This window comes from Canis lupus, chromosome 34 (genome assembly GCF_003254725.2).
Source record: "Canis lupus dingo isolate Sandy chromosome 34, ASM325472v2, whole genome shotgun sequence".
Lineage (NCBI taxonomy): Eukaryota > Metazoa > Chordata > Mammalia > Carnivora > Canidae > Canis > Canis lupus.
This window is the reverse complement of record NC_064276.1, coordinates 31,736,981-31,762,974: the sequence shown is the minus strand read 5'-3', so window position 1 is coordinate 31,762,974 and position 25,994 is coordinate 31,736,981. Positions and strand designations below refer to the sequence as shown.

General features: G+C 34.0%; 1 long non-coding RNA gene across 1 annotated transcript in view; it reads right to left on the bottom strand.

Moving 5' to 3' along the window:
* Positions 1–25,994, bottom strand: part of LOC118353320 (uncharacterized) — a 67,605-nt gene that overhangs the window by 29,482 nt on the left and 12,129 nt on the right. The gene's annotated exons all lie outside the window — the stretch shown is intronic.

Sequence of the window (25,994 nt, the reverse complement as noted above, 5' to 3'; positions counted from 1 at the left end):
AAAAGGTCAAAAATATATTAGCAGGTATTGAAAATTACCTGTTTTTGGCATCATGTAAATAAAGTCTTCCATTTTTCTCTAGGTGTGGTGCCTCTAAGTTGTATATTTTAGAATCCAGCTTTAGGATTATTATTTTAGCACGGATGTCACATATTTAAAGCAGCTGTCTGAAGATTGGTCCCTGTAATCTATTTCTGGATCCCCTAAAGAGTAGCATCTCACTCATAATGGATGCTTTGGTGAATATGGTTAATTATTTCTTCCATATGAAGTTCTGTGATAAGGATTCATTACATTTCCAGCCATCTTTAGTGCCAGCGTGGTGTCCAAGTCCCTATTCCTTAGCTCATCTTAGGTCTTCCAGGGAATAGTGGAGTTGATATTTAGTTAAGTACATGTCTGGTACCAAAGCCATTATAGTGCTTTGAAATCTTATACAGCCTGCGAGTTTGGCAGCTTGAGGTGTCCTCAGCAGTGGACAAGATCTGATGAGTCACCACTGTATCCAGTTCTTCCTTGATTTGATCCGTAAAACTGTCCCCAACCATAAACATCCCAAAGTCTGGATTTTACAATTGCAGATCCATCAAAACAGGACAGCTGGAATAAACTTGTTCAATTATCCATAGGTATCTGGTGACCTGTCTGAATAGCTCATATAGTAACAAGCATGGAGATTGTCTAAACATGGGCCGTTGTGGCAATTTCTCAATTTCTAGCCTCAAGTTGTCTAGCTTCGAATGGCAGGGCTTCAGGAAAAAAAGAGCACTTTTAGTTCTCAATGATTCTAAGTAAGGAGAATGGGAGAAAATTGGAAACTTTAGTTTGAAGAGTCATAGCCAGACACTAGAGGATATTAGAATTTAGGATTCAGTCCAGTTTTATAGGCAAACAACAAAGATAGTTAATCAGAACTAGGATCCAACATACACAAAGGTGTGTTACTGAAACGTAGTTCTCTAAAATCACCCTCATTTCTACCAAGGACAGTCAAATTAAAATTTGTAAAATGTCCAGTTTTAACAAGGCCTATTTATATAAGCACAGCAAGAATGATTGGCCACTTAAGGTTTTTGTTTTTTTTTTTTAAATACGCTTTTTAGAAATCTGACAAAGTTGCAATTTTTCATAAGGAATTTCAAATCAAACTTTTAAAAGGTTCTTGAGGCTAAGAAGACAAACCAAATGCTTGCCATCATATTTTTTGCCTGCAGTATCTACAGATTTGGGTGCCTTCCTCTTTTCTTAAGGTCCTCATAATATCCTGAGTATTCTGTGCCTACTAGGAAGTGGCCCTCTTGACTCCTCTGGTAAGGCTGCTGGAAACCATGTAAGTAAGGTACCAGGCTGATTTTGACGAGGGGCTTCAAAGGCTCCATTTGTTAACCTCTGTTCCTTAAAGCTGTCTTGTCATATAGGAGTCTATGCGAACCTCACTAAATATGACATACCAGTCAAAGCTTTGATGATAGGACCGGCATTTCCAAAGATGCCCCATTATTAGGGGAACAGATTCTTATAGAACTTATGCAAATAAATACACTGTCATAAAAATATAAGAACATTCACTGAAAGTTATTCAGTTCTGGAGGGGGAAAAGGTATGTTACCAAATTCCCTTAAGTCATGGATAGCTAAAAAAAAAAAAAAAAAAAAAAAAAAAGAGTCCTGGATACCTTACGAGAAACAATTTCCTTAAATCTGGAAGAGCCAATAGTGTTTTCAATGAGAGGCATAGTACATTTATTTATTTATTTATTTATTTTGCATAGTACTTTTATATCAGCAACCTGAATGTTTAGCTCTTTGGCAATTTGCTGAAGTTGATAAAATTGAAATCCTTAGCATTTTCTTTGGTTGTTTCTGCTCTCAATTCTAACCTTGCTCCTGCCTCTGTTAGACAAATCAGAGATTCCAGCTCCGTAGCAGTGATTGGTAAGCTATTTAACCATTGGCTCAGTTTCCAGAGCTCAAGGTAAAAATATTGAAGAATTTGATCAGCTTCTGTGCATAGCCTTGGATAGACATATTGCTGAGTATAACTGTACTTTCTCAATGGCTGGTGGAAAATAAGATGTATTATTTCTCCAGGAACCACCTTTTAATCTTTCTGATAATGGTTTCTGAAACCACTTCAAGTACAGAAGTATTTGAATCTTGACCAGCTATCATGGCACTGCTAACAATTTCCAGCTTTAATCGCAATCACATGTTCCAGAGTGTAAGTGGACATGATCCTTATTTGGGGTGTCACCTGCATATTTTTGGCTTCCTTCAAAAAGTGCTAATGCCAAACCTGCCCTAACAAATTCATGATAAAAAAATGATAGGGTGAAGAGTGCCTGGATGACTCAGTTGGTTAAGTGTCTGCCTTCAGCTCAGTTGGATCCCCCAGGGTCCTGGGATCAAGCCCAGCATCAGGCTCCCTGCTCAGTGGGAAGTCTGCTTTTCCCTCTGTCCTTCCCCTCTGCCTGTGATCGCTCAAGCTCTCTCTCTCTCCCAAACAAAATTAAAAAAAAAAAGTTGGTGAGTTGACAATGAGTCTAAAAAGATTTTTTTCAACTTGAATCTCTAGGAAGGCATAAAGTGCTTCAGCATGCATCCTTTGAAGCCTTTAAGCCTTTTTCTGTCCTTTGCTATTGCTAACAGAATTTGTTTCAATGTACAAAAGGAAACTATAGCATCTGAAACTTTGACAACTCTTCTTCCTTAACTGATTCAATCCCATGTCTGTTTGAATGCAGTTTTCCAATTAGTTCTAGAAATTATTGCAGACCTGTAGTTGTCAGAATCTATGACTTTCCTTAAAGCAGAGACATTTGCAAGAGCATCAGAGTAAAACAATAACTGTAAATGACAAGACTTAAAGATGGCCATGGTTCATCACAAGGCAATTCACAAGGAAATCTGGTTATTTCTGCGACATACAACACCTCAATAATTATACCAGGACATATCAAAATCTAATTCTGGATCAGTGATAGCATTCATCCATACAATATAAACTAAGAAGGGCTATCATCACTTGACAATGCTTCCCATGTAACTTGACATATCAAATAAATAAGGCTAATTAGCCAAAAAGCCCTTACTTAGAAATTGAATTTTGAGAATTTTGTAATATCAGGTTGTAAAGCACATGCTTGAGATAGGATAATCCTATTTAGATAGGATTACAGATCATTACAAAAACTTAATTATTTAGCAAAGGTGGCAATAAGAGATTCTAAAGGCAAATGCAGAGGGTTACATTTTTTTTTTTTAATATTGAGAAGATTCAACTTTCTGAAGACCTAATAAAGACAAACCACAGACTTTGTTTTCTAGGCAAATTAGATTTTGACTTATTAAAGATAAATAAAAATGCTTGTTTACAATTTAGGCCAAAGGTCTTAAGACAGTCATTTTAACAGGGAGAAAAAAAAAAACAATTACAATCTTATGTACTTCCAATATTAAAACTCATTCATTCCAAAAAGATGATTTTTTTTAAGATTATATTTGAAAGAGTGTGAGCACAAGTGTGTGGGAGGAGCAGAGAGAGAGGAGAAACAGACTTCCTAGTAAGCAGAAAGCCAAATATGAGGCTTGATCCCAGGACCTCAGGATCGTGACCAAAGTTAAAGGCAGACACTTAACTAACTGAGCCACCTAGGTGTCCCACAGGATGAATTTTTTTTTTAAACTTTGTGTAATCCCACTTTCTTCCTATCACTCACCTGTAAATATATTTCAGTTATTGGGACAAGAACATCCAGGGCACTGCATGAACCTGTGTTCTTGTGGTGGAGGTTGAAATGTGGTCAAAGTTCCCATCAGGAAAGGACCCTCATCTATAGGGAGTGCTGTCAAAGCTCTCAACTCTTAGATACAATTGGGGATTGCCTGGATTGAAGACAGTTGTGTCTCCAAGGTCTTGCCCTCTTCTCAGATGATCACATCCAATGACTTCTAAAAATCCAGCCCTTTTGCCCAGTTTAGGATGGTTCTGAAGGGTAATCCAACTTTTGGAACTTCTCAGAGACTCAGTTAAGGCTTCTGTTGATACTGCATCATTGCCCAACTTTTGTCTAACTTTGCTTTTTTAGTTTCTCCTCTTCCCTGGGTGTTGATCACTCCCTAATAATTTCATTTTTTGCATACTAATTCTCCATAATCCTTCACAGAACCCTTTTCCAAAGGTTTACTTCTCACAAACCTCTACAACTTTTTACATTTCCCAGCTTTTGTCCTGAGTTTTCCCTCTTTAACTTGTCTCTCTTTCCTTGCAGATTGTTTCCCTCATTATCTCCAGTAGTCTTAATTACATGTACTAAAATAGTTTACCTGTTTCTGTTCTATGAAGTTTTATGGGTAATCTAAGAATTTCATACAGCATTAGACAAAGTTAAAGTTTCTTTTTTCTTACAAATTTTGCAATGGAGATAACATGGACTTATTTGACTTTCAGCAAGCATAGGGAGAATAAAAGTTTTATATGTAAAGCTGATGATTTTTAAGACACATCTATTTTAATTAAAGCTACCTTAAATTAGCTTTAATACCAAGTATTTTCCCAGATCATGGGTACTTGTAAAACATTTGGATTAGTTTCTATTTTTGAGATTTAGAATGCCTAGTTCTTACAAGTGCTTACCTTTAAACCAACTAAATAGAGTCCTTTTACAAATTTTATCTGTACCATCCAGACGTATAAAAAAAAATCTCACATTTACAATATACATGGACACATATAAAAATAAACAAGGTACAAACAATTTTAAAGGTCCAATTTTCAGGTATCTCTGTTTTACAACACAAATCTGTTGCAAGATGGTAGGATGACTTATGGAGCCATTAATTGGTCATTTTTCACTGGAGTCTGATATTGTGGCCAAGTAGCATTTGTGAAAAAAGCCCAATTTTGAAGGATATAATCTGAAGGGCTGCATGGGGGTATCAGACTGTCATTTCCCTTTTGTCAATTAAAATATGGCTGTTTTATTCAGATACCCAAAGCTGCAGCAACAAAACAACCAAATAAAGCCCAAAGTATCTCTTGTGAGCATTAGTTCCTTCCCGAGTCAGGGCTTGGGCAACTAAATCAAATGGCTTCCTAGTTTCTAGTTCCTCCTTAAAAGTCAGAGCTCCACTAACAGAACCAAACAGCTCCCTAAGTCAGTCTTTTCTTAAGCAAGAAAATAAGGCTAAGAAAACTCAAACCCCCTATTTGGAGGCAGCTGAACAGGAGGATGAAATTTAAGCCAAACCAAATGGGAGAAAGAAATAAGTTCATGAGCTGTTGCACACAAAATACTCACCAAGAGGTCTTTTGGTCCAAACCAAAAGCAAACACTGTTTTCCTTGCCACAATACTTAAGTTAGGCACCGAAGGTTGGAGATCCCCACTAGGGGTGAGGGTGGGAGTGGGCAGGACAGCACCTAGGACAAAGAGCCTAGGCAGCTACTTGGACCTGTTACCAGACTCCTATTACTGGCTGGGGCCTGACAAATCACTGGCAAAGAGCTCCTGGTTCGCTGGTCAAATTTGTAACCAAACTCATTTTTCTGCCAGATATCCAACAAAGCCAATTATTGAGACATTAAGTATGCAGCAAGAAAAGGGTTTGAGAGGCAGCCAAACTAGGAGATGGGAGTGTAAAACCCAGATCCGCCTTCTCAAAGGAGAAGAGTCAGGGAAATTTAAAGGCAAATGAAAAGATCTGGGCAAAAAGTTGCAGCTGAATTTATTAGTCTGCAGCTGTGTTTATTAGTCCCATTTACTCTTTGGTCACTGGTTTCACTGTGCTATTATTATGTAAAGTGTGTTTTTAACAAATTCTTATCAAGTAAAAGAAAGTATTGTTAAAATAATAACTGATACAAAGTTATTATTTCCTCATTTCTTATTTTAAAACATACTAAGAAATGCATACCAGAGACATAATTCAAAACTATTAGTCCCTTCTAAATAATGTAGACCAATATGTTTAGGAAACCATAGCATTGGAAGTGTTTTCCATTGGAAGTAAACAGATAACTAATAGTAAGTTAAAAAATAAAATTTTATTTTGATAACATAACAAAAAAATCTAGAGTTAATCCTTTCTTTTGGCATTTTGTCAGTGACATATATCACAGATATATATAATTCTCTGGACCTTTTTCTCGTGATCACAAGATGGCTACTTCACTTCAAAGCACCATATCTATATGCAGTGATGAATGTGAAAGTGGGAAGTATAAAAGCCTGAGGGAGTAACAGCTATCCCCTTTATCACCAAAGAAAACTCCTTGGAAGAAATCCTCTCAGCAGGTTTTGTCTTCCTGGCCAGGACTTAATCACTTGACCATATCAATCTATAAAAGACGACAGCAAAATAAGGAATGCAGTGTTACAGCTATTTTGGACCAATCACAAACCATTGCCTGGAGCTGGCCCCTTTGTGCTTCAAAATACAGTCTGCCACTGACCTATTTCTCCAATGAATATAAATTCAAAAATTCTCAACATATTATTGACAGATCAAGTCCAGTCCAACAACCTATGAAAAGAACTGTGCACTATGGCCCAGTGGGAGTTATCACAGGTGTACAAAGCTGTTTTAACATTGAAAATCTATCAGTGTAATCCATCATATCAACAGATTAAAGAAGAAATATCAAATGATTATATTGATAGATGAAAAAAAATTAGTAAAATTCAACAACACTCATTAATGACAAAGCTATCAAAAAAAGAAGAATAGAGGGGGAACTAGATCAAATTGATAAAGAGCATCTACCAAATATCTACAGCTAATGTTTTACATAATAGCAAGAAACTAGAAATTTTCCCACTAAGATCAGGAAAAGGTCAGAATGTCCCCTCTCCCTTCATTTTCAACAATGTACTTTAAGTCTCAGCTAATGCAATAGGGCAAAAAATCATAACAAGTTATTTTGTATATGTAGAAAACTGATTCTAAAGTTTGTATATAAGGTAAGTTACTCAGAATAGTCAATAACAAACTTATTGGAGGAAAACATAAAATAAAGGTACCATGCAACTTCAAGGCATACTATAAAGTTCCAATCATCAAGTCAGTGAATTATTGGTGAAATAGGCAAATAGATCAATAGATCAGAAGAGAGTCCAGAAATATACCCACATAAATATAGTAACTAATTTTTGACAAAGGAGCAAAGGGACTATAATGAGGAAAGGATAGTCTTTTCAACAAATATTTCTGAACAACTGTGTATCCACATGCAAAAAAAAAAAATCTCAACACAAATCTTACGTATTTCATAATAATTAACTCAAAATTAATCACAGAATAATAGTAAAGGGTAAAATTAAAAACTCCAAGAAGACAACATATGAGAAAATCCAGATGGACTTGGTTTGATAAAGACTTTCTTTATACAACTCCAAAGACACTATTCATGAAAGAAAAAAATTGATAAGCTGGACTTTATGAAAAACAAAAGCAAACAGGCAAAATTTCTTTTCTGTGAATGATGTAGTTAAGAGAATGAGAAGACAAAACATAAACTGGGAGAAACCTTTGCAAAAGACATATCTGAGAAAAGACTATTATCCCAAATATACAAAAAAAAAAAAACCTTAAAACTCAATAATAAGGGAAACCCAATTAAAAAGTGGACAAAATATCTGAACAAATACCTTAACATAAAACACAGGGAGCAAATAGGTATATGAAAGAATGTTCAACATCATATGTCATTTGGAAATGGCAAATTAAGTTTTGTGAAGACTACTACACACCTTTTAGAATGGCTACAATCTCAAACCATTAGAACACCAAATACTGGCAAGGATGTGGAGAAACAGGAACTCTCATTCATTGCTGATGGAAACATATAATGTCCAGCTACTTTGGAAGCCAATTTGGTAGTTTCTTGCAAAACTGAGTATATGATCCAGCAATTGTGGTCTTTGGTATTCACCCAAAGGCCTATACAAAAAACTTGCCATTTATAGCAGCAATTTGCATAATTGCCAGAAGTTGGAAGCAACTAAGACGACCTTCAATAGATGAATGGACAAATATGCTGTGGTACATCCATACAATGAAATATTACTCAATACTAAAAATGAATGAGGGGCCCCTGGGTGGCTCAGTTGTTGAGCATCTATCTGCCTTTGGTTCAGGGCATGGTCCCGGGGTCTTGGGATAGAGTCCCACATTGTTTCCCTGTGAGGAGCCTGCTTCTCCCTCTGCCTGTATCTCTGCCTCTCTCTCTGTGTCTTTCATAAAATCAATCAATCAATCAATCAATCATCAATCAATCAATATGAATGAGCTAATACACCAGGAAAATGCCTATTACTAAGTGAAAAAGACAATCTGAACAGGCTACATACTGTGTGATTACAACTATATGATACTCTGGAATAGGTAAAACTATAGAGATAGTAAAAAAAATATGTTATTGCCAGTGGTTTATGAGAGAGTAATGGATGGATCAATGGAGCACAGAGGATTTTTCGGATAGTGAAAAACTTGGTATGATACATAATGGTGACTGTATGTCATTACACATCTGCCGAATCCTTCTGAACGTACAGTAATCAGCGAACTCTAATGTAAACTATGGATTTAGGGGGATAATGATGTGTCAATGTAGGCTCATCAATTGTAATAAATATATCACTCTGGGTTAGGATGTTGATGATGAGGGAGGCTGTTTGTGGGGAAGAAAGTATATGAGAACTCTGTACTTTTCATTCAATTTTACTGTGAACATAAACTTCTCTGAAAAATAAAGAATACACACACACACACACACACATATGCATACATATATAGGAAATCAGGAAGTGTTGACAAAGAGGAAAGTAAAAATCTACATGTAAGCAACTAAGAGTATCTACCTTAGATCCAGTGACTAAGACGGTAATAGAATACTTTGAAATGTATGAATTCCTTCTACTCATCTCTTTATTTTATAACTTGTGATATATACCAATAACACTTATATAACTATGATTACTTACCCCATCTTTTAACTAAAATTGTACTGCAGAATAACCCTGACTCTGCAAATTTCTAATTTATAGAAGTATTCCAGCTTATAAATGAAACAAGAATGAGAGCAGCGTCTTTTGATCATTTTGTAATCTTTATGAGATTAATGAATCAAGGTGATATGTCATCAATATCTACTAACATAACCAAAAGAAAGACAATCAGACATTAATAGGTTCTTTATGGAAGGCATATTAACTCAAAAAGCTTCCAACTGAATTGGATCAAACCTCTAGATGTAACCTATAAAAATAGATAATACAGAATAACATGTGCAACATTATCACTTGGATGAGATGAGTAAACCATATTTGGGGAAAATTATATAGTCTATACAATTGTTTCTTCAATAAATAACTTCAAGGGAGAAGAATATAGTGCAGAAACAAATTTTAAAATTCACTAATTATGTTTTTAAAATTTTAAGCATATTTCAAAGATTTTGCATTAATAAGGGCAATACTAAATAGCAATGTGTGGACTTTTTATATCCTCATTAAAAAAATAAATTGTAAAAAACGTTGTAACAAAGAATCACATCACGATCACGCCTATAGTTTTTCAGTAATTACTAATAATAAAATCAAGTGCTCTTATTTCTCTAATGGATTCTTCGTTGTTTAGACTCTACTACATTAATGGATGAAATCATATTGTGTCTGATATTAAGTTCACATAACCTTGCTAGCAGTTGAAGTTGGAAGTTAAGTCTGGATTCAGATGAAACAATATTGACTATGGTCTGATCATTGTTGAAACAGAATAAGGGATAGAAAGAGTTCATTAGACTCTTGTTGCTAATTTTGATTACATCTAAAATTTGCTAGAAATTGGTAGGTTTTTTTCTTCTGAAGCTCAAATTCTCCTTTAAAGTTATGTTTAATTTTTTTTGGAAAACAATTGTTGGTGGTGGGAAATAAATTCCTAATAAGACCACTGATTTGAAGACAAAAATCAAGATCGTTTTCTGGAAAAAGGGGCATACAAATAAATGAGTTAATTAAAAATATCTACTTTATTTTCTTTAAGACTTCCTAATTTCTTTCTAAGTATGCCAAAATATTTGGTAATACCTTTGATCTTATTGCTACTTTGACACAGTGGCCTTTCTAAAGAAACATTATCAGTTTGTGAAGACAGTTATGAGTTGGAAAATGGGATTTGTGGTAAAATCTAGTGATTGTCTCAGGTTAGATGACTCGGTAAGGTGACAAGGGGAAATCAGGATGTATGTGTGGAACATGTAAATATCTCTTGGTAGTTTCCAAAACTACATGGGGAAAAGCAATCTTATAAACTTTTGAACTCCTAGAGGGTAAGCAAGTTGTAGACTGAGAGATTGCTTTTGTGTGTTTTTTAGTGGGCCACTAAAAAAATCTGTGACCATGGAAGGGTCAAACTAGATAACTGGTGATATAGCATTCATTTTTAATTTATTATTGAATCCTTCAAAGATAAATCAAGAGTATCCACTCAAAGTAACTTGTTATTTTCACAATGTAATTACTTCTTCCCCCCAAAAAATATTGGTAAATCAAAACTATCAGGATTCAATGGCTTTATAGCTCAGCTTGTATAGTGATACATATTCATGAAATTTTATAAAATTATAAAGGGATATATCTCAAAAATTTCATATAAATAATTTTCTCAGGACACTAAATGGCAAGGCAACAATTTACTAGTTCTGTTGGAAACTTATGTATTCCTCCAAATAGCACAGGAGAATTCTGTGAACTAGCAATCCATGAAGCAGTTCTTAGTCACATATCCTATCAGTTCAAAAAGATTGTGGCGAGCGGCATCTAGGTCCACCAAATAATTTGCCCTGAGTTTAAAGGTAGTTAATAAACTTTATATCTGAGGAAAAGCATTAAAATTCATTTCCACTGCTACAAACATAGATCAAAATAAAGTTGAATTAAAGCCAGTATAAATCACAGTAGGATCTGAAATTATATACTATGTATGTCAGTGGTAGCATTTCTGTCAGAAATCTCTTTAAATATCAGAAAAGTCCCTTTTTGGATGCTATGTGTATTGAAGAAGGAAAAACAGTATATATATATATATTTTTTTTTTTTGAATGGTGAGTGCTTTACGGATCAAAAAGCCACATATCATGACAGATTTCAAAAAAGCTTAGTAGTAGATTAGTATGAGATGAGAGGTGAAAATAATAAAATTAGGTTTTTTTTTAATTTTCCAGCCTGCATATCTACAAATGGGATTGTTTATAGTCTATTCTGTTACAAATTGAAATAATTGTATCATATATATTTTATTTTACATGTTTAGTTAGGTATGTTACTTTAGAATACATCATTTCCATCTTATGTTACCTTTAATACCCATGTTGGTCAATATTTTTCAAATTATAGATAACATCTTTTAAATCCCATTTTTTAGGTGAAAAGGTGTTTGGTTATATATATTTAAAGATTTATTTATTCATTCAGAGAGAGAGAGAGAACACATGAGTAGGAAGAGGGGCAGAAGGAGAGGAAGAAGGAAAGAATCTTAAGCAGATTTCCTGCAGAGCCCAAAACAGGGTTCAATCTCACAACCCCGACACCATGACCCGAGCCGGAATCAAGAGTCAGATGTTTAACCAACTGAGCCACCCAGGTGTCCTATAAGGGTGGTATTTAATACAATTAGTATAATCCATTCATTCACTCAATGAATATCCTTAACATTATGCCAGAACTGCCCCAGACCATAGAGTCAAAGCAGTGGACACATAGATAAAAACAAAACAATTATTTCCTGACCTAACATGTGCTGTTGTGAGAGAAAGGTATTAAAGACACACAAACCCATATGCATACACATACATACTGACAAAAATAAGTATTATGATAAGAAAAGAAGCAGAGTAAAATTATGGAGAGTGACAATAAGGTCCATTATATATCAGGAAAACAAGCAGTATTTCTCTGACAGGTGATATTTGGCAGTTTTTAGGGTAGTTTTCTAACGAGAATGAAAAGAACTTTAGGACAGTGATATACCAAGCATGTCTAAGGAACAGGAAATAGGCCAGTAGAATTAATAAATGATCCCCCAGATAGCATAGAGCTGGGCTCCACAGTCATAAGATTCTTGCTTTAATTCTGAAAAGGATGGGGTGCCTTTGGAATATTTTGAGTAGATAAGCCACATGGTCTTATATGTAAGTAGATATAAATGAGGATATATACATATATTCTCTTTTTAGAGTAGTATATATGCAAAATTTCAGAGTACTTAGAGTTTCCATATACCCCATGCATAGTTGCTCCTAATACCAACATCTAACTTTAGAATGTTGCGTTTGTTACAATTAATTGATATTCATATGCACACAATTATATAAATATCACTAAATTCCATACTTTATTCAGATTTCTTTAATATAATATCCTTTTTATGTCCTAAAATCCAATCCAAGATATCACATTACATTTAGTCAACATGTTTACTTACACTCATTTGGTGGTGACTGTTTCTCAGATATTTTATGTTTGATGACCTTGACAATTTACTTACTGGTCAGGTAGTATGTAGAATGTTCTTCAGTTGGGATTCGTCTGATGTTTCTCTCAGTATTAGACTGAGGTGGTGGGTTTTTGGAGGACACCATAGAGGTAAAGTGACTCTTAGATCCCATCATATAAAGGGTACATACTGTCAACATACCTAACCATTGCTGATGTAACCTTAACAGCTTGATTGAGGTAGTATTTGTCAGGCTTCTTCACTGTAAAGTTACTCACGCTTTCCCCTTTGCTTATTGGGCTCTTGGAAATAAACCGCTGAACAGCCCACACTTAAGATATAGTGCTTATTGCTTATAGTGCTTATTGCTTGTAAAGTATCAATATAAACTTTTGGATTTTTTCTGCATGGGAGGTTTGTTTATTTTCCTCTACTTATTTTTCCAATCCTTTATTTTTTATCACTATAGACTTATAGATATTTATTTCATACTTTGGGTTAAAATCCAACATCACTTCATTTTTCTCATTTTTTTCCCCCAGCTCTGGCTATTGGAAGCTCTTTCAGTTGGCTCCTATGTCCCTTTTACATACTACCATGTATGTATGTGTGCATGTGCATTGCTGTTGGTAGTGTTTTTCATGTTGTTAGAGTCTGAAACATATCCTTATTTTCTGGCACCAAAAATATTCTAGATTGTATCTTGTATATTTCCTCCCCCAGGCTTTGAACCCAGCATGTCTCCAAGGAACCTTATTTCCTTAATTGGAGGGTAGGATTAGGAGCTTAGATCTGGAAGATAGATGAGGTCCTGACTACATACTGGGTATTAACTCATCTAGGCCCTCTTAGCAGGGTAAAGTACAATATGGGCAAATCCATAGATATCTCTATGTTCCCATATATATCTATATTAAGGTATATAAGTTCATAATGTTTTCAAGGTAAACCGCCACCACATAGAATATTCTGGCTTCTCTCTTTGTTTATCTGTAATCTCCCACAACAACTATAAGAAAGCTGACTCCAACTATCCATTTTCATGTACTTAACTGTTCAATTCCAGTATGCATGTATAGTGATTTCAGATATTAACTGATAGGAAACAACTTTATCCGCTAGAGTACAATGTTATACATAGTTACTGTTTTGCCTTTATTCTTAAAATACCCAGTCATTACCAAAAATATTTTGATCACCAAGAATTTCCCCTCAACTTTTCCGTGAGATTATTTTATTCATTTATAATAGTTATATTCTTTTGTCACACTGAACATATCATTTTGAGATCTCCTTGTCTACTAAATGATTTTTAGTATATTTTCATACACTAAGTTCATTCTTTTTTCTATAAAATTCTATGAGATTTGAAAAAACATAGGATAACATAAATATCATTCAGAATCACAGGATACTGTGGATAGTTTAATCCCCTAAAAATTCCCTGAGCTTAATCCAATCAGTGCTTCATCCTCACTCACCCCTGGAAAACACTAATATATTTCTCATCTCTTAGATTTTCCTTCTCCAGAACATTATATAAATAGTATGTATTACATCCCTTCTTAAAGCTTACTTTTTTCACTTAATGTTTCCATGGAATATATCTCTCCAACCTTTCTATTTTAAACTAAGAGTTGATATTTTAAGATATCTTCTTTTTCTCCAAAAAACAAAAACAGATTCTTAATTATAGAGAATAAACAGATGGTTAACAGAAAGGAGGTGGGTGGGAGGGATGCATGAACTAGGTGAAGGGGGTTAAGAGTACACTTATCTTGATGAGCACTGGATAATATATGGAACTGCTGAATCACTACTTTGCATATCTGAAACTAATAAACACTGTATGTTAACTACATGGGAATTAAAATTAAGAAAAGCTAAAGTTAGTTTTTGGTACATAACATTGAATTAGGTCTATTTTTTTTTCCAGTCCACCCTTAAAGTTTGTCTTTTAATTGTATTTAGACCATTAACCTATAAAGTTATTGTTAATATAATTAGATTAAAAAATAATAATATAATTAGATTAATATACATCACATGTGTAACTATTTGTTGCATTTTTGTTTCTTTGTTTTATTTCTCTTTCTCTGGTTTTGTGCATTTTGTATGATTCCATTTTCTCTCCTCTCTTAGCATACCAATTATATATATTTTTTAAAGATCTTATTTATTTATTTATGAGACACACACAGAGAGAGGCAGAGACATAGGTAGAGGGAGAAGTAGGCTCCCTACAGAGCCCAATGCAGACACTACCCACTGAGCAACCCAGGCATCCTGCAATTATATTCTTTAAAATTTTTTCTTTAATGGTTTCCCTAAGTTTATAAATAATGTTTTTAACTAATCTAATTTCACCTTCAAATAACATTATACCACTTTACATTTAATGCATGTGTTATATGAGAGAGTACTTCCATTTCCTTCTATTCCTATAGCATTGCTATCATTCATCTTATTTAGCCATATGCTATCATATAGATACATTGCTATTATTGTTACTTTGAATATTTATATATTATGCAATTATGAATAAAAGTTAAAATATTTTATTTTACCTTCAATTATTCCTTCTTTGTTTTTCTTTCTTCCTTTTTGTAGATCTGAGTTTCTGTTGAGTATCATTTTGCTTCTCCCCAAAGAACTTCTTTTACCATTTTTTGCAGAGAAAGTCTATGGTATCAAATTCCCTGGTGACAAATTTTTTCTGAGAAGCTCTTCATTTCCTTTTTACACTCAAAGAATAATTTCTCTGGACACAAAATTCTCAGATAATTTTTTAACGTCAAATATTTCACTCTATTTTCTATTTATTTTCATAGTTTCCTATTAGCTGGATAGGTTAATTTGCAACCTTATTTCTATTTTGATTTATTTTTCTTCTTGACTTCTTTCTTTTGTTCCACTCTATGTTTTTCCTTCTGGCATTCAAATTACGTGTACATTCAGTGTTAAAAACTGTCCCACAGTTCTTATATGATCTGTCCTTTGGGACATCTCTCTTGATCTGTCCTTAAGCTCTCTGATTCTTATTTTGGCCATTTTGAATCTGCTAATGCCTGCACTGAAGGAACTCTTCATTTATGTTACAATATTTTTAAATTTTTAGTATTTCCTTTTGAGTATTACAGTATCAATCTTTCTTCCTATATTATACATTTGTTTTTGCACATTGTCTATTGTTTTTCAATTATAGCTCTTAACGTATTAATAAGATATTTGAAGTTCTCTAAGAATTCCAAAATCTGTATCATGTCTGAGTGTGGTTCTGATGATTGCCCTGTCTCTTCTGGCTGTGTTTTTTCTGGCCTTTTGACATGTCTTTCAATTTATTCTGGAAGCTGAACATGTTGTATCAGGTGATAGAAATGGAAGTAAATAGATATCTGGTGTGAAGATTTATGTTAGGCAGGCTGTAAGTTAGTCTTCAATGTTTGCTATGGCTGTAAGTGCCAGAGGCTTCAAGTTCATCTAAGGTCTTATTTCTGTTTCCGTTTTTTTTTCAGACTTCCCTAAGTACTGTAACTCAGAACATCTGTGTCTTACATCCCCTACTATTATTATACTGAAGCTCATTGATGTGTTAGTAAGAAGTGGGTGGTAAGAACAACTTTATCACCTTAGGATTAAGTCTTTTATGGGTCTATCTTTTGATAATTCTCCCCCCCCCCTCCCCCCCCGCGTTGTGATATACAACTACATATCTTAGTTTTATGTCCCTTCTTCCATGAGAAAAGAATGCTATAGGGGGCTGCAGTGGTACAAATGCCCTTTCCCAGGTTAAGGCTCTGGTAAGATATTTCCTCTATAGAGTAAACCTTTGTTATTGATAGTGCTCTAGGAATATTTCATAGTATTTATTCTTAGGCTCCTACCAGAGTCACATGGGGATTTTTTTTTTTAAACAAGGGGATCTTTTTAACCTGCATCATCAGAATCTTGTTGGGGCTCATGGAAATAAAATAGACAATGTGTGGAGATCTCCCTAAGTCTCTGACCTCCAAGGGTTTCTCATTCTAAGGCTTGTTCACATCCAGTTTCCAGAAATTCATTAATTTTATCATTGGATAAATGGATTTTTCTACAGTTAAGGAGATTTTGACTGCAACTTTCCACATCTACCAATCTTTCAAGATTTTGTAGTGGCTATTTGCCCAATACCTCAGTTTTCTGATGGGTCCAATGTATTTATTGATTTTCAGTTTGTCCATCTTTTTCTGCCCTTGCTGTAAGGATAGAAGTGATGATTTTCAAGTTTTTTACATTTGAACTGAAAACAGGAGGTTCAATTTTAAGGGCTGGTAAATAGAGAACAGATTATAAGAGGCTAGTATAGAAGCAAATGTGATTTTTAAGAGTCATTTGGCTATATTTTAAATAAAGGTTTGCAAGAGACAGAGAAAGAGAGGTGTCAAAGATGACACCACCAAAATTTTAAATCTGAGCAACAGAAGAACTGAGTTGCCATTTTCTCTCACTAAGGAATAGCAGAAGGAAGCAAAATTTTGTGTGTTGGCAAAAGGAAAACAAACAAACTGCCGCTTACCAACTTGGAGTGACCTGCCTCTTTCTTTGGTTTCTTTCTACCTTATGAGTATGGGGCCAGTTTCAGATTACAACCAGGAACCAACATCATTGAACACTAAAAATCCTTCTTTCAAAGACTGAATTCATCGTAACTTCATTTTATGTATGTAGAAGAATAAAAGTAAGTAAATTTGAACAGAGAAATGCTTTGGAAACCAGGGTCTTTCTTACTCTTCTTAGTTCAACAAATTATCACTTGATATGTTTTCTCTTTGAATTCCTCTAAAGCTATAAATGATAAAAAATAACTACTTCTTACTACATAATGATTATGTTAAATACCACTCATAAATTTTCTCTTTCCATCACCAAATTTTTAATTATATTGCAATAAACTTAGTTTTTATTGTGATCTAATGTTTTCTATAAATTGACTGTGATGGCAAATGTCTTTTAGAGGTTTCTCAAAGTTCATCTGTAAATTTGAAGCAAATGGTAAGAGTATGTTATAAAAAATAATCCCAGTTTAATGAAGCTGAAACTTTCTTCCAGTCTTATTCTGAGACCTTCAGCAGCAGAAATACGCTCTTTTAATTATTTAACTACAACAATTTCTGGTATTATTTAGAGGATGGAGATTTTATGTATTCTTAAGTTTAACACATGTATGTAGTTTAATACTACATTTAATTTGCATAGATAATTATGACCCTTAGGGAAAATATTATGTACTTATTAAAATATTTAAAAAATATTACAGAATACATGTGAAAACATTTACATTCTTTTGTAAAATTCCAATTCATTGTGTTTATACTCTGTATTATTTGATATGTAACTTCTTCAACTAGATAATTCTCTATTTTCATTTCAAATATTTTCTCTCATACCACTTCCTTGATGGAAATATATTTAGATTAGCTTAGTTAAAGGCCTGGTTATGAAGAGAAAAGAAAAATAAATGGCCTGTAATAGGCAAACAAACATCAGCAGTGAAGAGGAACCAGTGAGGTGAATGCTGTACATTTTTCTCTTTCCCCTTTCTCTCCTCTTTTCATTCCTTTCCCTGCTGTTTTCAATAAATTCTACCTATCCTTATTTAAATGTCTTCAATCCCCTAGTTTCCATGGTAAAATGATAAATTAATATGGCCAACCCTTGCCCTCATACATTGAGGAACTGGACACAGAGAAGGTGTAATCCCTGAGCCAAATTCCATAACCCTTAGAATGGATGCCACTCAGTCCAGTTTAGATGAGATTTTTTTTTTCCTAAAACAGTCAACTGTGGCATAACTTGATAATGTTGAGTTTGAGTAGCACTAATCTTTTAGTCATTGCCTTGGGTTGGGGTGATAGAAAGGATTATTTCTAAAATCGTCTCGGTAATGATATCTCTAAGATGATATGGTGATTAAGGATAAAGGTGTGGAATAGTCTGATGCCGAGGATTCAATGTGATGTTCCCCTGTAGCTAAAACTAAAAACCAAATTTCATTAAAATAAAATTAAAACGATCACTGTTTTTAATTCTTTTCCAAGAAAGTATCAAACTAAAACATAAATTACTTCTAAGAGGAGGGCATGTACACATGCCTGTTTCCAATGACCAGATGTAGACCAGAGAGACAAGACAAGTAAGAGTTCATGTGATGATATCTTAATCTTTTTCCTTATAGCTACTTAGATGGGTTACTTAAGTAGTTCCTTACATACTACTCTGACAGAGGCTGTGTGGAATGGACTGCCGTGTGTTCTGGTGCTGAATATAAAGGTCATACATAATCAGGTGGCGATGAACACATCAAAATATTGCTGTGTCAAAATGTCTGGAAAAAGACTAATATACTTCTACTAAATGCATAAATGTATTCCTCTCCTTATGAATACTTACAAAGTGTTAAATTGTAACATCGTATGTGTGGAAATGGTTACACCCCATCCCACCCCATATACACAAGAAGTTAGAGAAACCTTCAGAGCTCATAGCGTTCATTCATTCACTTGTTCACTTAAAAAGAATCAGCTTAAGGTCCCTGGGTTTAGAGACAGGTTTCTTTTTAGGTACTGCAATTCTCACTTGATAATTATTTGACTTTTGGTATGCTACTCAACTTTTCTGTGCCTCATTATTCTCATCTACAAAAAGAAGATAATAATAATATCCTCTTAGGAGGTGTAGTTTTAGAATTACATAAAATGTCTTCAACATTCCTGGCACTCAATATATGATCAAACAAATGAAACCGTTGTGATTAGCTTTATCATCAGTCCATCATCATCATCAATTATTTATTAAGCAATCATTATGAGGAAGGAGTGATAAGTGATACTGGGAAATAATAAAAATCATATAATGTCTTCTCTGTTCCAAGCTATTCATGCAGAAACCTTCATCTTCTGATAGCTCATGATAGATCTAAACTACAGAATTCTCAGGGGTGACCACTTACAAGGAGTGTTGAGTTTACACTGCCATTAATATGACAGAAACTTAGAACAAGTGCTGCAAATTGTAATTTGCTCAGATTCAGCTCTCCCATTACTGACTCACATCTTCACAAATGTCCAGCTTCATTAATTTGTTCTAGGTCCTTTTGCCTTTTCCCCTTTTGTCCAGAGAGGCACTCTCTGTGTTTGGACACATTTTCACACCAAATACTAAAGTTATAAGTGAACAAGGGTATATTTCTTATAATTTGGATGAGAATATTTCTATACCATTGATTTTTTAAAGAGTTTCTCTGCTTGGGGTCCAAGCAACTGTTTCTTTCTTTCTTTCTTTTTTTTTTTTCTTAAGATTTTATTTATTTTTTCATGAGAGAGAGAGAAAGAGAGAGGGGCAGAGACACAGGCAGAGGGAGAAGCAGGCTCCATGCAGGGAGCCCAACGTGGGCCTCGATCCCAGGTCTCCAGGATCACACCCTGGGCTGAAGGTGGCGCTAAACCACTGAGCCACCTGGGCTGCCCCAAGCAACTGATTCTAACTACCATTCGGCTTTTGCAGTTGCATACTACAAGCAGTTCTAAAGTGTAATTAACTATACTTAGCTTCTTGGAAGGTGATTGTTTTCTATCATAATTACCTATCTGTAATGAACCATGCCTTTTAGTTATGAAAAGGCATCAACCCCAGTGGTTTCACTGTTATTTCTCTGTCCCAGCAGAAAGCAATGTAAGAAATAATAAAACAAAACAATATTATCACTAAGAGGTTTTTCTCCCCTGGGTAGAACATAATTAAATATCATAAGGTTAAGGTTAACATAATGTTATAAATCCTCATCTCCCTCAATATACCAGTTCATTTAGAAGTTAATGTATAATATTTTCTTTTTTGTGTGGTTATAACAATACATTAGAAATAGATAGCTTACCTTCATATATATGCATATAGATATCTCATTTAGTATTTTTTATAATATTTGTGTTATATATCCACTTAACACATGTGACTGCTCTATATTTTGCAGTGTTTGGTCATATGCAATTGTAATGCATTTATGATGGATTGCAAAATATATTACTTCTAAAAAGTTATATACTTTGTTATCAATGTTAGTTGATCAAATATGCTCTGATATCAATGTTAACTGATCAAAAATATTCTAAATTAGGAATGCCTGGATTGCTCAGTGGTTAAGCATCTGCCTTTGGCTCAGGGCATGATCCTGGGGTCATGGAAACTAGTCCCACATTAGGCTCTCTGTGAGGAGCCTGCTTTTCCCTTTACCTGTGTCTGCCTCTCCCGCTGTATTTCTCATGAATAAATAAATAAAATCATTTTAAAAAATTTCTAAGTTAGACATGAGATTTTCTATATCCCTTTCCTCATAAAGCAACAGAGGAAACAACATACAACTTTAAATCAGTATTTTACTGATTTTAACTTATACTTTCTATTTCAAATCATTATTTTTATGTGCACTCCAACAAATACATATGAAGTTTCTTTTAAAAATAAGAGTAAAAAGTTTATTTGCTTTTAAAAAATTAACATATTTATTGATAGCTATTGGACTGCTCAGTTTTTTGAGTTCTAAACATACTTAGTGTGATTGTTTCTCTTTCCCAGTTGATGAGATGCCTCCATGCAGAACTTTGTATAGAGATTAACAAACTAGTTGTCTCCAATTAGCTGTGCTTGGTGAAGTTTTCTCATATAGAGCAGGGGTTTAATAAGTTAATTAGTGTAAAAATCTATGCCATTTTGCCATAGTCATCAACCATTCCTATGCCCTACTTACTATTTTTATATACCCCCATGAAATATCCATAACATTCATAGTCTCTGCTTTTGCAGACTTCCCGATGTATCCTCAACACACTGATTTTTCTCTCTACTGGGCCTCCACTTAGACTTTTCACTACATGTGGAATGCAAAGTCATCACCCCTATCTAAAAAGAAATGACTACCTCATCTTCCGGCCCAATTAAAAGATACATCTACATAAAATTCTCTCCTGTGCAAATGAAATTTTTTCCCTCTGCCATTTGTCTGCAGTATTGTGCTTATTTACAACGTACAACATTTTGTTCTCTACAATAAGCAGTGTTACATGTTTGTTTTCACTATTTTGTGTAATCTCTATAAATTCATTTTTTAAACTTGCAAAGATGAACATTCAATAAATGCTTTTGGAAAAAAAATGATGTAAATACTATTTTTGTATAAATGTGGAACCTGAGGTTAGGAGCTTTAAATAACAATATAAGATTACTTTTCTAATAATAAACTGGTAGGAACAAAATTCAGGTTGCCTGGCAATCAATCCTTTCCACCGTCTGGAATTGACTTCATCCCATATCTATTTTCTCACAGCCTGTGCATATTTAGATTCTGCTTCCTACTAAATTGTTTCTAGCAATCCTCACTTTCAATAAAACTAAGGAGGTGAGTTTGTAAAGGTTGTGTGTAAAAAGTTAAGTTTCATATTTGGGGCATTGTTCATTCTTGCTGGACTCTTCTCAATGACTACTGAGGTCTTGTTTTCAGAATTGTCATGTGAATTAAAAATCTAGGTGGCAGAGATGCCAGGGTGGCTCAGTCAGTTAAGCATCTACCTTCAGCTCAGGTCATAATCTCAGGGTCCTGGGATAGAGCCCCTCCACAGGCTCCCTGCTCAGCAGGGAGTCTGCTTCTCCCTCTCACTCTGCCACTCATCCTGCCCGTCCTCTCTCTCTCAAATAAAATAAAATAAAATAAAATAAAAAAAGATAATAAAATAAATAAATAAAATAAAATAAAAGTGACAAAATCACAAGTCTCTGCAGAAAAACAAAACAGGAAAAATTGTACAGGGTTAATGTATCATTATGAGGTTTGTCAGAAAAATATAATTATTGTACTATTTGGCCAATCTAAGAGTTTTGACTTCATCCTGGGAACATTTCATTCATTTCTGCTAATAATACCCCTCTCTAAAGAGATAGGTATCTGTGAAAATGAATACAAGGAGTATCATATACCCTTAAATTTTCTACACTGATAATTATGAGCACATGAGGGATCTATTGGTAAACAATTTGAGAGAGGACTATCTAAGGAAAGAATGAAAAAGAAAGAAAGGAAGGAAGGGAGAGAGGAAGGGAGGGAGAGAGGGAAAAAGGAAGGAAGGAAAGAAGAAAGAAAGAGAAAGAAAGAAAGAAAGAAGAAAGGAAGGAAGGAAGAAAGAAAGAAAAGAAAGAAGAAAGAAAGAAAGAAAGAAAGAAAGAAAGAAAGAAAGAAAGAAAGAAAGAAGAAAGAAAGAAAGATTCATTTAGTCAATCTATAAAGTAGGAAAGGTAGATATTATTTCTTGTTTATAAGTGAAGAAGATAAATGACTTGCCCAAGTTTAATGGCTAGTAACTCGTTGACCTGGGAGTCAGTTATGCCTGTTACTAGTCCATTTCTCTCCATTCTATTATCTTGCATTTACTTAAGAAACAATTACTGTGGACACTAAAGAACTATTTTCTTCATCTGGACCTTTCTGATAGCCTGTAAGAAACATTTTTTTCATTATTTTTAATAGTTAGTGAATGTTTACCAACTCCCAGACTGTTCTAAGTGCATTAATTCTATTAAGTAATTCAATCCTCTCAATAATAGTATAAGAAGGTAAATATGCTGCTTAAATTTAGATTCCTATCAATCTCTCACTCTTTGCATCCATCTTGTGAGGTAGATGATTCTTATTTTCTCCATTTTAGGGATGAGTAAAGTAAGACGTAGAAGCTAAAACAGACTTTAACATCAGATTGACTATAGAATTTGCACTCTCATGTTAGTTTGCTAAGACCCCTACAAATTGTATGATCTTACATGGGTTATCTTCTTTCTCTTGGTTTCCATTTTCCGATCTATAAGATGAATATGATATTAGCTATTATGTTAAAAAATGACTGTGATAATTAAATATGTTTAATGTGCTTAGCAGAGTGACTGGTACAGGATTAGTTCTTTTAAAAATGATAGCTCTTATTTCATTGCCTTTTAAATCAGTGTCTCTGATTTAATCCAGCCATTAATATTAAGCAGCACAGTAAGATATGAATTTAATTTTTAATCAAAAATATGTCAACACTAGAACTTTAACCAATCACTGACAATTGCTCATGGCCATGGAGGTAAAGTCATATCAGAATTATGTCTGATATGATGAGACCAGCTGGTGATACACCACAGAATTACACCTAAAAACCCAGATGAGGCAATACTATATTGTAACCATCAACTGTTAAGTCTGACAACCATAACTAAAGAGATACTTGAAATAATTGCTATTTTTATTCGTAGTAAATAACACCTTTTATTTGGAGGAATTTAGAAAGAACTGGTTTTAAAGAGAAGCGAAAAAAAAAAAGAAAATAAATAAATAAAGAGAAGAAAATAAAAACCAAAAGCCTACCATTGCTCCAGTTATCTACTGTTCTATAACAAGCTGCAGCAAAACTTCAAGATTTAAAGCAATAATTTATTATTATTTCTCACAGCCCAGCAAGCTGATTCTACTCTAGGGCCCCTCATACAGTTGCAAATATATGGTAGATGGGTCTAGAGCCACCTGAAGGCAACTTCACTCACATGTCTTGTCCTTGGTGGGAGTTCTGGAGGAACTGAGGAGTTGTCAAGCACGTGTGTTTCTGTCTCTTTCTCTCTCCATATAGTCTATCCCTATGGATAATTTAGACTTCTTCTCAGCATTGTGGTAAGGGTAGTTGGACTACTTGTATGGCATCTGGCTTCCCCAGAGAAAGTATTCTAAAGAAAGTAAAAACTGTTGATCCCTTAAAGTTTGGGATGGCTAACTGGCATATAATCAATTATCCCATATTCCATAATTGAAGTCATCCCAGAGTCTGCCCAGATTCAAGAGGAAGGGAAACAGATGCCATCTTTCGATAGAAGAAATATCAGAGTTTGTGGCCATCATTAGCCTTCTACAACCATCCACACAATTTTCAGCCATTTTAAGCATATAAACTTTGCATCAGTAAAATCATATTATTTGTTAAACAATAGGATTATTTAATGGAACATATTTTCAAAGTTTTTTTTAGCATTTAATAATTTTAAAGTGTGTCATTAATGGATATTTATAAACTATGTAAATATTCCTACTGTTGCACATGTCAATTTGTTTATCATTCCTCACTATTATAATCAACAGCATGATGAGCATCCCTTTAGCTTAATTGCTGAGGAATTCTAAAGTAATTTCCATAAGAAATACCCCAAGAATCAGAATTACTGAATTTTAATATGTACTGAGAAATGTTTAAATGTGAAATTAAAACATGAAGCCCAAAAGATGCGTTTCTCCTATCTAAATCAAAAGCTTTCTATAAACTCATCTCATTGCCACTGCAAAAGAAATTTTGTAGAACATCTTCACCAAGGATTTTGCAGAGATGGTATATTGAACCTGCCCATATTCAAACAATGCTAAATCTCAAATTCTTCCAATATTTTATGTTTTGACATGATTTATGTAATAACTACAATAATGAAATAACTGAGGAAGAGATCCTAGATATTTTAGGTAGAATGTGCCTTACTTTAGGTACTAAAATTCTGGACAATAACAAAAAGAATTCTCTACATAAGAATAGGAGTTATTTGTATATTGATCTAAATCTAGAAACACGTAATTAATAAATTCTTAACTAAATCTGAACATAAAAGTGAACAATGCTAGAGACAGCAGTAAGAAAGATACAATAAACCTAGCTATACAAATAATAAAGCTATACAATAACCCTAGCTCCTCATTATATGTGTATTTCCCCACCCAAAACAGTAGTAATATGGAAATATAACTCCACTTATAAGTGAAGATGATAGGCAGTTTAAATTTGGTCAATAGGCTAAACTATTTGGCCCTGTTTTGCTGTTATTAATGCTGTCCCCAACAAGTTTTAGGACTCTACCACATTCCTTAATATTATTTGCTATACAGAAAACGAAAGATATTTTAAGAAATTTTGTAAAATCAGAGTCATAGCTTTCTAACTAGGTAAACAATAATAACTGCTTTATTGAAGCTTGAAACAACTATTACAATGGAAGACATACGGAACTGTGTCAGATCTCTGGAGCTCTTCATCCTCAACACAGAGAGGCAACACTTTCTACTGTTCTAAAACCTGATGTGGAGATTGGGTTGTGTAAAAGAGCAAAACTCAAGGAATGATACAAATCTGAGGCGTTACTACTAGGATTTATAATTTCTTTTTTTTGTTTTTTGTTTTTTTTTTTTGGGATTTATAATTTCTTAATATCCACAAAGACAACTATATTTTAAATATCTTAGAAATAGGCTTTTTACCCCATGTAAAATTTAACTATAATTAATATAAATATATCTCTCAAGAAGTCTTATTTATTAATTTGCATATGACTGTTTTACTTTTATGTCCCATATAATTTCCTTATAGTTTGAATATTCAAGAAAGGCCAAACTGGGTGCTAAACAATTTTC